Genomic DNA, 12,465 nt, shown 5'->3' on the forward strand with positions numbered 1-12,465 from the left:
GGAAGGGCCTCGGATGTGTACTAATGCAAGATGGCAAAGTGGTCGCGTATGCCTCCAGGCAACTGCGGAAACATGAGGAAAATTATCCAACTCATGACTTGGAGCTAGCAGCGGTCATCCATGCACTCAAGGAGTGGAGGCACTTTCTGTTGGGAAATCATTGTGAAATATATACGGACCATAAGAGCCTTAAATATATTTTCACACAACCAGAGCTAAATTTACGCCAACGACGCTGGTTGGAATTGGTCAAGGACTATGACGTCGGCATTCACTACCATCCAGGGAAAGCAAATGTAGTGGCAGATGCCCTTAGTCGGAACCCCAGCCCGGGCAACGACAGCCCACCAAACTTGAGGCCTGAGTTTCAGCAGGAGTTCGTTAAACTCAACATGGTGTTGATCTCTGAAGGCACCGTATCGAATTTGGAGATACATCCCACCCTAATGGAACAAATTAAGAAGGCTCAGCAAGGGCACCCCAGCATCGAAGGAATAAAGAGGAAAATGAGCCTTGGCAAGGTTTCAGAGTTCGTCACAGACAGTGAAGGAATATTATGGTAAGGGGACAGACTTTGCGTACCTAACATTGAGGAACTCAAGCAACAAATCCTAACCGAGAGCCATACCGCTCCATCCTCAATCCACCCTGGAGGAACCAAAATGTATAAATACATCCAGGAAAGATTTTGGTGGCACGGTATGAAAAGGGATATAGCCGCATTTATTGCTTGTTGCGATTCATGTCAGCGCATCAAGGCTGAGCATCAAAAGCCAGCAGGGCTACTCCAGCCAAACAGGATACCGGAGTGGAAATGGGATGAAATAGGAATGGATTTCATCATCGGACTACCTCGATCACAACGCGGTAATGATGCCATATGGGTCATCACAGATAGGCTAACTAAGGTAGCCCATTTCATCCCCGTGAAGACGACCTACTCCACACAAAGGCTGGCCAAGCTTTATCTCTCACGTATAGTTTGTTTGCATGGAGTCCCAAAGACGATAATATCCGACCGAGGTACTCAATTTGTCTCTAAATTTTGGGATCACCTGCAACAAGCTCTGGGCACGCAACTAGCTTTCAGTACAGCGTACCACCCTCAGACTGATGGACAAACGGAACGTGTGAACCAAATCCTAGAGGACATGCTGAGAGCCTGTGTGCTCACCTATGGATCCAGTTGGGAGGAAAGTTTGCCGTATGCCGAGTTTGCCTACAACAACAGTTACCAAGCCAGCTTGCAAATGGCACCCTTTGAAGCATTGTACGGACGGAGGTGTCGTACCCCACTGAATTGGTCAGAGACAGGTGACAGTCGTATTTTCGGCCCAGACATGCTCAAGGAGGCCGAGGAGAAAGTTAAGCAGATCAGGGACAGACTCAAGACAGCACAAAGCCGACAAAAGAGCTATTACGATCAAAAACATCGTGAGGTCAGCTTTGAACCCGGTGATCCCGTATACCTACGAGTATCTCCTATGAGGGGCCTGCAACGGTTCAAAATTAAGGGGAAACTAGCCCCAAGGTTTATTGGACCATTCTGCATAGTTGCGCGAAGAGGCACGGTAGCCTACAAACTAGACCTACCCAAGGAGCTGTCAGACGTCCATGACATGTTCCACGTCTCACAATTGAGAAAATGTGTAAGTAACCCGGAGAAGCATGTATCCCATGAAGTCGTTGATGTGCAACCAGACCTCACCTGCAGAGAGCGGCCAGTAAAGATTTGGGAAGAGTCTGAAAGGAGGACCCGGCAGAAAACGACAAAAATTTTCAAACTTCAGTGGAGCAACCACACTAAGGATGAAGCTACATGGGAAAGAGAAGATTTTCTTCGGGCAGAGTACCCATATCTATTTGAGGATCAACTGAAATCTCGAGGACAAGATTTTTCCTAAGGGGGTAGGTGTTGTGACACCCAAAATTTTATTTGGCTTTTTCAAAACTTTTATTTTATTTGAGGAGGGTATTTAAATTTTCTTCTAAAGAACTCTCCCTCTCAAAAACTTTCCTTTATGTCAAGTGTTTCATTTGGATTCACCCAAGACTTGATTTTTGGTCTTGGAGGTTTGCCCTTTTTATTTGGACTCAAACCAAAATGCTTTTCACTTGGAAAAATGTCTTTTGAAAAATTCTTTTAAAAGGCCCTTTGGCTTTTGGAATGATCCTTGCCCACTTTCAAATATTCCTCTTGCCATGACCCAAGTGGAAATCCACTCCCATAAACCTTTCCCCACCTTTGGATCATGATGTACCTCAAATACAGCAAGTTGAACCTCTCCATATATTCTTTTCCTTTTATTTCTTATCAAAAACAATTTCTGTCTTCTATCTTGATCCTTGGAGGTTTACAAAGGAGCTACTCTTTCTGCTTTGAGTTTTGTCTCCAAACTTTTTCCCTAGCTAGTCCTTTGAACCCTCAACCAGGATCCATGAAGATCCACTGGTCTCTAGTTCAAAATTTTCAAACTATACTTGCTGCAAGTTTGGACCAGATTTGCCAAATTTGATGAAATTCATTCAAATCCTTCTCCTAAAAATCTGAGAAAAACCAGGCAGCCTCTGGGTGCATTGAGAGGTCACCTCACCAAGTCCCAGCTCCAGGAAAAATTTTCTTCTTGCCAAATCATTTCAGCGAACACCTGCTGGACACTGTTTCTCTAATGTTCAGTCAAGTTCAGTTAACAGTGTCTGAAACTACTGTCGTTTCTTCAGTGTCCGTTGTCGATCTCGCCAGTGCCCCGGCGTCGCCGTGCTTCCTGTCCCCTCCCCCTTGTCCTCTGCACTGCACGAGCGCCTGGAGGGTTGCGAGCGTCGGCGACGAGCAGGAGGAGGTGTGCCGCCCCGTGACCGACGGTAGCGGCGGCTTTGCGGCCGCCAGAGAGAGGCGCAGCGCAGACGGCGCCACCCAGCGCCGCCCAAGCCACCGGAGGTCGCCGCGTGGCCCTCCACTCCCCAGTGCACGCTGCCACCCTCGTCTTGAACCGCCAGGCGCGGAGCGCGCTCTCTGCCGCCGCCGTGCCCGTACGGCCACCCCGTCGAGGACCGGCGCCATTACGCCAAGACCGACCAGGATTAGTGGGGGAACGGCACCAGTACACCTCCCTGATGCTGCCTGGCCACCTAAGCTCCCTGCCAAGCCATTGCCTCGCCGTAATTGCTCGCCGGAGCAATCCCGTTCATGGCCACCCCCTCGAACCGCCTATAAATAGAGGCCCCGAGCTTCAACCCGAACCCACACCACCTCTGCACACCTCCAACACCACGCCTAGCCACTGGAAGAGCCCCGAGGGAGCCTTCTTCCTCAACTCTGGCCGCCGCGACCCGCCACGGGATCCAGCTCGATTCGCTCCCGTGCGTGCACCTCTAACCCCCAACTCTTGCCAGTAGCTCTCTTATGCATCCACTCTCCTGACTCGCGCTTCAATTCGGAGTTTGCAGCACCCACCGGAGTTCTCCACCATCGCCCGAGCCGCCGCCCGCCGGAGAAAGTGTCGCCGTCGACGTGGTGCTCTCCGACGACCAAGTCCACCACCCACCGACGCGGAAGAACACGCTAAACCTCTTGGTACACTCCGATCTCCCTGACTCGCCGTGGTTCGACGCCGGCGACCACCGCAGCCTTCGGGCGCCGGCGAGGATTTAAACCTGACATGTGGGACCCCCACGTCAGCCTCTCTTCTTTCTCTCCCCCGAATCGCTTTCTGTTGGCGCCTTCGGGCAAGTACGTTTTCTCTGTGGGCTGGCGCGTTTCTCTTCGAACCGTTTTCTGTTTTCTCAGTTAAGTCCCTGGTTCTTTTCTGTTTCATCACAAATTAGTCCCTGGACAAAAACCCTTCTAACTTTTTAATAAAAAGTGATTTTTGAGTGATTCTTTTTCTGACAGTCTTATTTTTTTATCTAGTGTTTTATAGTATTTATTTGGAAAAAATTTGGAACAACTTTTATGCAAGCGTTGGTTTTCACGTTAGTATACGTTTTCGCTATACCGTAGGTTCCGGAAGAGGTGACGGAGCCGCGAACTTCGCCGAGCTAGACTCCGACTTCTCCGAACCAGGCAAGCATGTTTGAACCTTTGATATGATAGGTGTTTTGCATGTTTGCTTGAATGGTCGTGCATGGCATATGAGCATTGGTGAGTATCTCGTTGCATGTGAGGCAACTAACCGTGAGTTCCGAAGTTACTGTGATCTCCGATGGGAGATGGCCTAGTCATGTGGTGACATGAAAGGCAGTAAGGTGGTATTGTTGTAGCATGCCAAGCCTTACGAGGTCCAATAAATTCCGACGTTAACGTGGACGGAGTCACGTTATCGTTCTTCCCCCTTCTGTGCCGCCACATGTTTTCTGCCAAGAATACGGTTTAGTAAGTTGGTAACCTCTTTCCGTGTACACACCAAATAGAGGGGCCGGGATGAGGGTTCCATGGCCCTGGATTAAAGCCAGTCATCCGGTCAGGGGGCATGGGTGTTTCCGGTTGGGACCGAGAGGGGGGCACCCCTTAGAGCGCGCGTATATAAATTTGATCCCATGCTACGCGAGGTTGTAGCCTCCCCGTCTCAAGGTTTTTCTTGAACGTTGCCGAGGGTGATTCCTGGCTTCGGAATGTTGAATGGGTGTGTACTGGTTAGATGTGTTTCTTCCAAAACACCGTAAACGGAACTAGTCCCCGTGACTACTGAAATCCGTTGGCTGTGGTTAAAGTACAAACTTTGCAGAGTCAAATCCTTCCAAGTCATCGTATCCATGGTCAAAGACCGTGACCCATGTATCCATATCTATGTCAAGTTCTCATGGTATAATCCCCGGTGAACAACTTGAGTGGTAAACTTGGTTGAACGTTATTCCTGTGGATGGACTAACCCCTCTTGTTATCTCATACCTGATTACCCCCTTGACATGATTTAAATTCTTGAGCTACTGAGATATTAAGTTATAAGCCCTTTATGTGATGTCGGTCAGACGTCCGACTGTGGCATGCATTGTTATTTATTCTTTCAATATAAGCCCTTTATGTGATTTCGCTCAGACGTCCGACTGTGGCATGCACTGCTATCTATTTACTTTTGATATAAGCCCTTTATGTGATGTCGCTCAGACGTCCGATTATGGCATGCACTGTTATTTATTTACTTTTGACATAAGCCATTTATGTGATGTCGCTCAGTCGTCCGACTATGGCACTCTCGTTATTTACTTTTGATATAAGCCCTTTATGTGATGTCGCTCAGACGTCCGACTGTGGCACGCACCGTCTTTTATATTCTATCATAATCCCTTTATGTGGTGTCGCCTTGACGCCCGACTGTGGCATTATTATTCTTGTATTTTCCTCTCGAGGAGTCATTCAGACACTCGTTTGGCCCTCAGTATTTACTTTTGGGATTTCGGGAGGACTACCGCCCGACTTCTCTTTTATTTCCCACGCATCATTGTCCCTTTGTCTGAGTGCACTTGTTAATTTGTTCATATGCATCATGTTTACATTTGTTATATCTTATGTCCGAACTGTCTTGCGAGTACTTTCATAGTACTCACCTGGCTTGTTGATTTGGCCAGATGTTGACGAAGGTGATCTCATGGATGAAGAGTTTGATAGTGAGTCCGACGCCTAGAGGAATCCCAGTCAGTCCCGTGCGATCCTGGATATTGGTCACTTGTATCATATACGCTTCCGCCACCCGCAATAAGTCTCCTCGAGCCTCATTCCGACGCTCGAAGAGCTGTTAGTTTTCAGGAGTCTTATCACCCTCTTCGCTGTGATACTTTTCCACCACCGCTTTTATCGTGAGTTGGTAGTTATGCCACCCTTTCCGCCGTTATGTTTTATCGACGCGCTTGTAATAAATTGTTGGGCAGTCTCCGCTCAACTTTGTATTATATTCAGTACTCCTGGTATTTTCTTCTGTGATCAAGATTTTGTCTACCAGTAAGAAGGAATTCTTCTCTACTGGTCCGTAAAAGGGATTGGTCTTTCAATAAATGTTTTTATTGGAAAACCGGTCGTGACACTGGACATCTTGGGCCCCTTCCCTCGGGCGCTAGGGGGCTACCGCTACCTGTACGTCGCCATCGACAAGTTCACCAAGTGGGCGGAAGTGGAAGCTGTTCGCACCATCCCAGCCGGGTCCGCGGTCAAGTTCATCAGGGGCATCGTGGACCGTTTCGGAGTCCCCAACCGCATCATCACCGATAACGGTTCGCAGTTCACCAGTAACCTCTTCAAAACCTACTATGCTAACCTTGGAACGCAGATTTGCTACGCTTCGGTTACGCACCCCAGGAGCAATGGTCAGGCCGAACGCGCCAACGCGGAGGTCCTGAGGGTCCTCAAGACCAGGACCTTCAAGAAGAAGCTCGAAGCCTGTGGCAGGGGCTGGCACGACGAGCTCCAGTCAGTGCTGTGGTCCATCCGCACCACCGCCACCAAGCCAACCGGCGAGACCCCATTCTTCCTTGTCTATGGAGCTGAAGCGGTCCTTCCTCACGAGGTCAAGCATCGCTCCGCACGGGTCCTGGCGTTCGATGAAACGCAGCAGGACGCCACGCGGGGGATGGACCTCGTGCTGGGGGAGGAACATCGTCGCGAAGCTGCACTGAGAGCGGCAAGGTACCAGCAGGCGCTGCGGTGATACCACTATCGTAAATCCGCTCCAGGACGCTCGAGACGGGTGACCTCGTCCTGAGGCGGGTCCTCTCCAGGGAAGGGCTGCATAAGCTCTCACCCATGTGGGAGGGCCCGTTCAAGGTCGTCCACATCTCCAGGCCTGGCGTCGTGCGCCTGGAGACGCAGGACGGGATGCCCATCCAGAACGCCTGGAACATCCAGCACCTCCAGAAGTTCTACCCATGAAGCAAGGCCCAGAGCCTGTGAAGAAGGCCCGGTGCCTGTGAAGAATCGCCGCCCGTGACACTCTCACGTAATAATGAGTGGGGCTGTACACGCCCCGGAGTCTCAGGAGCACCGGCTCAGGCCCTGGGGCTCCCTCCCATGCCTAGTGGCAGCACTTAGCTCCGCGCTGGTGAGAAGACTTGAAGACTAGATTAGGTGCCGGACGCAGCTTTTCATTTGCTTTCCGTAGTTGGCTTGCTTTTCCTTAATCGAAGTTTGCTTCTGGTATTCCTTGCTGATTTGATTCCCTCGCTTCTTACCGCATTTTCCGACTCTGGTTCGCTCGTGTTCTATCTCTCACATACCTCGCGAGGGGGGCTAGGCAGGTGCCCTCATGAGCGTTTTTCTTCTCTCTGCCTTCTCGCGAGCCACCCTCGTTCGAGCCCGAAAGCTGGCGCATTCCTCCTAATCCATGCCCCACGGGTACCGCGATACAAAGCGCCGGGTCAAGGCTTGGGTGAACAACGAATCTCCTGGCAAACTCCCTAACAAATTTTTGCAGTTCCTGAGCAGTCGCAGACCACAAGGTTAAGATGGCCACGAGGAAGTAAACGCCTCATAAGAAGGAGGGCGCCCCGAATGCACCAGGCTAAGTTATCTTTGCGCAAAATAGCCACACGGCACTGAAACAACAGGCATAGCATAATGGTTAATAAGTTATGGTTCAATACACGCCCCTCTGGGCCCATGCTGGATTCATTTTGATGCAGGAAGGAAAGGGGAAACATAACAAAAGCGGCGCTCGCCCTTGCAGCAGCCGATGGGGGTAGGGCCTTGGCGACGTCCCGGGTCTAGTCAGACCCCTCCTCGTGCTTCACCGATGCGCGACGGCGAGACGAACCGCCACCACCTTCGAAGCAGGCGTGGCGACAAGGCGGCTGATCAAGGCCGCCGCTGCTGGAACTGTCACCAAGGGAGGAGCCACCATAGCCAGACGAGGCGCGGCCGGCGGGTTCGTCCTCCTCCTCGCCCCGACCATCAACAAGGCCGAGTACCTCCTCGCCGTCGTTCACCTCGGGGCAGCATCCGGTGCGGCGACCGTCTTCCCCGAACACCCTCACGAAGAGGGTCGCGTCGCCATCGAACTTGAAGTGGAGGGTGCACCGCCTACCCAGGCCGCGCACGCTGGCGAACGTCTGCCAGCCGTGGGCCAAAGCAATGTTGCCCGCAACGGAGACCTCGACAGCGACCCAAGAAGCCCGGCTGCAGCAACCGTCTGCCTGCAGCCAGAGCCCGCCTGGACCGGAGGCCGGCAGCTCGTTGGCAAAGAAGTGGGGGAGCTGGAGCCAGCCGCCGGCCGGATCCTCCGACCAGACAACGAACTCCGGCAGCACCTCTGACGCATGGAACCGCGGACGGGGAGGCCGTGCAACCACAGCGTGTCTCCTTTCGTCGACAGGACTACCGCGGCCAGAGCGACTCCTGCCGCACACTGCGGTGCCACCTCGAGAGGCGGGGGCCACGGCAGGAGTTGCGGTATGCTTGCGGGGACGACCACGTCCTCGCTTGGGCGCCGGGGAGCCGGGTCCCTCCCGAGGGGCCTTGCCTTTCTCCGCGGCGGAGAACCTCTTCGACGGCGCCATTGCTGCTAGTGGTGGAGCAAGAAGGAAGAAGCGAGTGAACCGAGAAGAGATGGGCGATGGGGGCTCTGCCCCCCTCCCATTTATAGTAGAAGAAGGCCAACCGGTGCCTCCCACGATCACAGGTAATGATGATTTTCCTTGCATGTCGCAGGGACTTGTCAAATCGAGCAGTTGTCGAGGCAGCATGGGGAAGTGGAGACGCCCACGTCCAATCAACCGCCACACGTCGACCGAGGCCGCAGGCCTTTGGGGCTCGCGGCGCTACGCGCTTGGCCCTTGGCTTTGCCGCGAAGCCAAGCCCGAGCGCACCTTGGGCCCGGGGGCTACTGTCGGCGTTCTGGGAACGGGGGTCCCCAGACTTGCCTGCCTGCGGCCCACAGCGTGGCAATGCGAGCAGGCCTGTACGGCCCATCTTCATCAACAAGGCATCCAAGACCCTCGCGAGAGGCCAAGCCTCGCGAGGCGGACGACGCAAGACCTCCTCAGGAGCGGCCTCACCAGGCTGCCTCGCGAGGAGCGGAGATATCAAGGCGGGGCAAACCTCGCGAGGCTCTAGTGACGTGAGCCATGACGATCGACACCAGGCGGGCGCCAGCGCGCGCAGCGTCCTTGTTTCCTCTTTGGTGCTAAGGAAGCAAGCGCAGGCGCGGAGTACCGAGGCATCATGCAAAGGTTTCCATATCAGTGCAACGAGACCAAGACCAGCAGGACGGCAAGACGGAGGTCACCGTGGAGCCCAAGACGGCGTCACCACCAGAGCCTTTCGCAGGCGAAGACCACTTTTGTCAGGATAGCTTCTCGCTCAATATTTGGGGAGAGGACCAGGGCCTATATAAGTAGAGCTAGCCACCAAAGTAGGCGGCAGCTGAGAACGCACTCAGAGGCATCTAACCCACACAAGTTAGTCGAGCACAAGAGCACCTCAACCTCAGGAGACTGTTCTTCCCCTTGTACTGTTCATCATCAGCCCAAGAGGCAATCCACCACCACACACTGGAGTAGGGTATTACACCACAACGGTGGCCCGAACCAGTATAAATCTCGTGTCCTTCTGTGTTACGAGTTGGTCGAGTTCGTCCGCAAGATCTTAGAGAGCTAGGGTGTAGATCGGTAGGAGGGAAAGAACTTTGTGCGCACCCCAGAGTTCGAACCTTAAGGGTTTTGCCGGAACCCCACATCCGACAACTCTTGTTAGATGGACGTAAGGTTGAGTCCATGAGAAGACTTCGATCACCACTCATGTGGTTAGTGCATCCACTGTCCATAATCCACTCAGAAGCCTTTGTTATCGTACCCTACAGTGCAGTTAGGGGGATAGGCTTCACCAAGGGAAATGTGAAGCATAAACATTTGATGAACATGCATATTATCAAAGTTCAGATCCTGGTTAGGGCAGATCGGATGACTGTCAAGGAATCCAGGAACAAACTACATAGTAAGACCATTTGGGCATTTTATCTTGCACCCCACAAGATTGTTTAGGTTCATAGCATAAGCATCAGACGCCTTTGATTTCTGGCTGGAGACCTTTCCCTACAAAAGAGTGTTAATTTTTCTTAACCACCCACATCTTTAGGGGTGGCTTAGAAGCAATGAGTCTAAGTGCAGCATCTGAGAACTTCGGCTTTGGAGCCCTAGCAAATAGCCTAGCAGGTGGTGAATAATACTCATAGGAATAAGCAGAATAGTTCTTGGACTTATGAACATAGCGGTTTGAGGAAGCACGCTCATATTCACAAGTCTGAGTATGGTTTCCCTGCAAAGCGTTGGCGTTAGGGTGACTCTGGTGAGTCCTCTGTCTGTATGAAGCCTTTGGACCATATGAAGCCTTTGGTGTGGGGTTTGTCTTCTTCCCAGGTGGTGTCATGATGACATTCACAGGAAGATTCTCAAGACAACTTTTGGGCACCCAGATCTTCTTCATAGGTGGTCCATTCCTGAAGTTAGTACCAATATACCTGGCAAACACTTCACCATTCTGATTCTTAAACAGTTTATAGTTTGCATCAAAGGATTCATCAATGATAATCGGGTTAGCACAAGTGAAGCCAGATAAGGTAGATGGATCCACTGAAGATCCCTTTGCAGCAATCCATGTGGTTTTGGGGCACTGCTCAGGCTTCCAGTATGAACCATCAACATTCATTTTCCTCTCGAACCCAACACTACAAAAAAAGACACATCCGTGACATTTTGGGCCGAACGAAAATCTTTTCTGTCATACTTATGACACTTCTATGACGATAATTGTGACAAAACCCGGTATCATCATAGATGTGGTGGGGTCCTACTTCTATGACAAAAAATCATGACAGAAAATGGGCTTTTCGTCCTAGGCGGGCCGGAGACGCAGCTGCATGACATTCTTTGGGCCGTCCATGATGGGAAAAACCATGGTATAAGCGAGGGCGCGGAAAATACCGGGGAGTCCCCGGTTATGGTGGGTGGTCGGGGGCCGAGCAATGCGCGTTTCTCTCGTACGTACGCGCGCGTGTGCGAGGCGTCGGGCTCTAACTGAACCCGAGTGAGGCGTTGGGCTCTAACTGAACCTGAGCGATTGCACTACAGGCTACGCGTTACTGAACCCGAGCGATCGATCGATGGCTGTTAACTGAACCCGATCGAGCGATTCCTTCGCTACTGCTGCTAACTGAAGCCGATCGATGCTGCCTCTGGATGACCAGTGAGCGTTGCTGGGGGGGTTGGATGAACAGTTCCTGGTGGGGGTGGATGAATAGGACCCCGTGGCGTTGCCTCTGGATGAACAGTGAGCGTTGCTGGGGGTTTGGATGAACAGTTCCCGGTGGGGGTGGATGAACAGGACCCCGATCGTTCGAGCCGGTTGGGGTTGGATGAACAGGACCCCGTGGAGGGCAGGATGAACAGGACCACCCCGTGGAGGGCAGGATGAACAGTAGACGGCGGAGGGCTGGATGAACAGTAGCCCGTGGAGGGGTGGTTGAACAGGAGCCCGTGGAGAGGGCTGGTTGAACAGTAGCCGGTGGAGTAGCGCGCGGTGGAGGCTGGATGAACAGGAGCCCGTGGATGAACAGTCGCAGGTGGAGGCTGGAGGAGGTCGACGGTGGATGAACAGTAGCCCGTCGAGGCTGGAGGGGGTCGATGGTGGAGTATCCCATGGAGTCCCGTTTTGCGGTACGCCACACCCCTCCCGATGAACAGGACCCCGTTTCAACCGTAGCGCTCCAACACAAGTCCGTTTCCTCCGTTTTGCGGTACGCCACACCCCTCCCGATCAACAAGACCCCCGTTTCGACCGTAGGAGGTCCGTTTCCTCCGTTTTGCGGTACGCCAGACCCCTCCCGATGAACAGGACCCCTTTTCGAACGTGGCCGGTCGAACACAAGGCCGTTTCCTCCGTTCTGCGGTACGCCAGGCCTCGTTTTCATCGGTTGTTCCGTCCAAGCCCTCCCGATGAACACGACGACGCATTCCGTTCCGACCCAGACGGTTGGCTCCCCATGAACACGACGACGATGCTGTTTCTTCGTTCCGACCCAGCCATGTACACGAGCCCTGGCCGTACGTATGCACGAGTAGGCGTTCGAGACCCTGCCCGTATGTACGTACGTGGCCGTATTTTCTTTCTTGCACACTGGCCGCTGTACGTACGTGTACATGCTACGTGCGCGCCTCTACTATGACATGTGCGCGCCTCTACATCGACCAGTATGTACGTACATGTTCATGACCAGAATGACAACGCTACGTACGCTTCGACCAGGTGGGTCCCGACTGTCACGCACTTCCTTTCCTGCGAAGATGTAGCTGGTGGGTCCCAGCAGTCAGGGGGGCGAATCATTTTTTTTGCTCGGACGCACTTCCTTGCATGCGAAGATGTAGCTGGTGGGTCCCAGCAGTCAGGGGGGATTTTTTTTTCGCGAAATACGGTGGCCTGTCCGGTGGGTCCCCGCTGTCATGTGGAGGAATAATTATTTTGCGCGTAATAAGGAGGCACTTCCTTGC

The sequence above is a fragment of the Triticum aestivum genome, chromosome 4D (assembly GCF_018294505.1).
Source record: "Triticum aestivum cultivar Chinese Spring chromosome 4D, IWGSC CS RefSeq v2.1, whole genome shotgun sequence".
NCBI lineage: Eukaryota > Viridiplantae > Streptophyta > Magnoliopsida > Poales > Poaceae > Triticum > Triticum aestivum.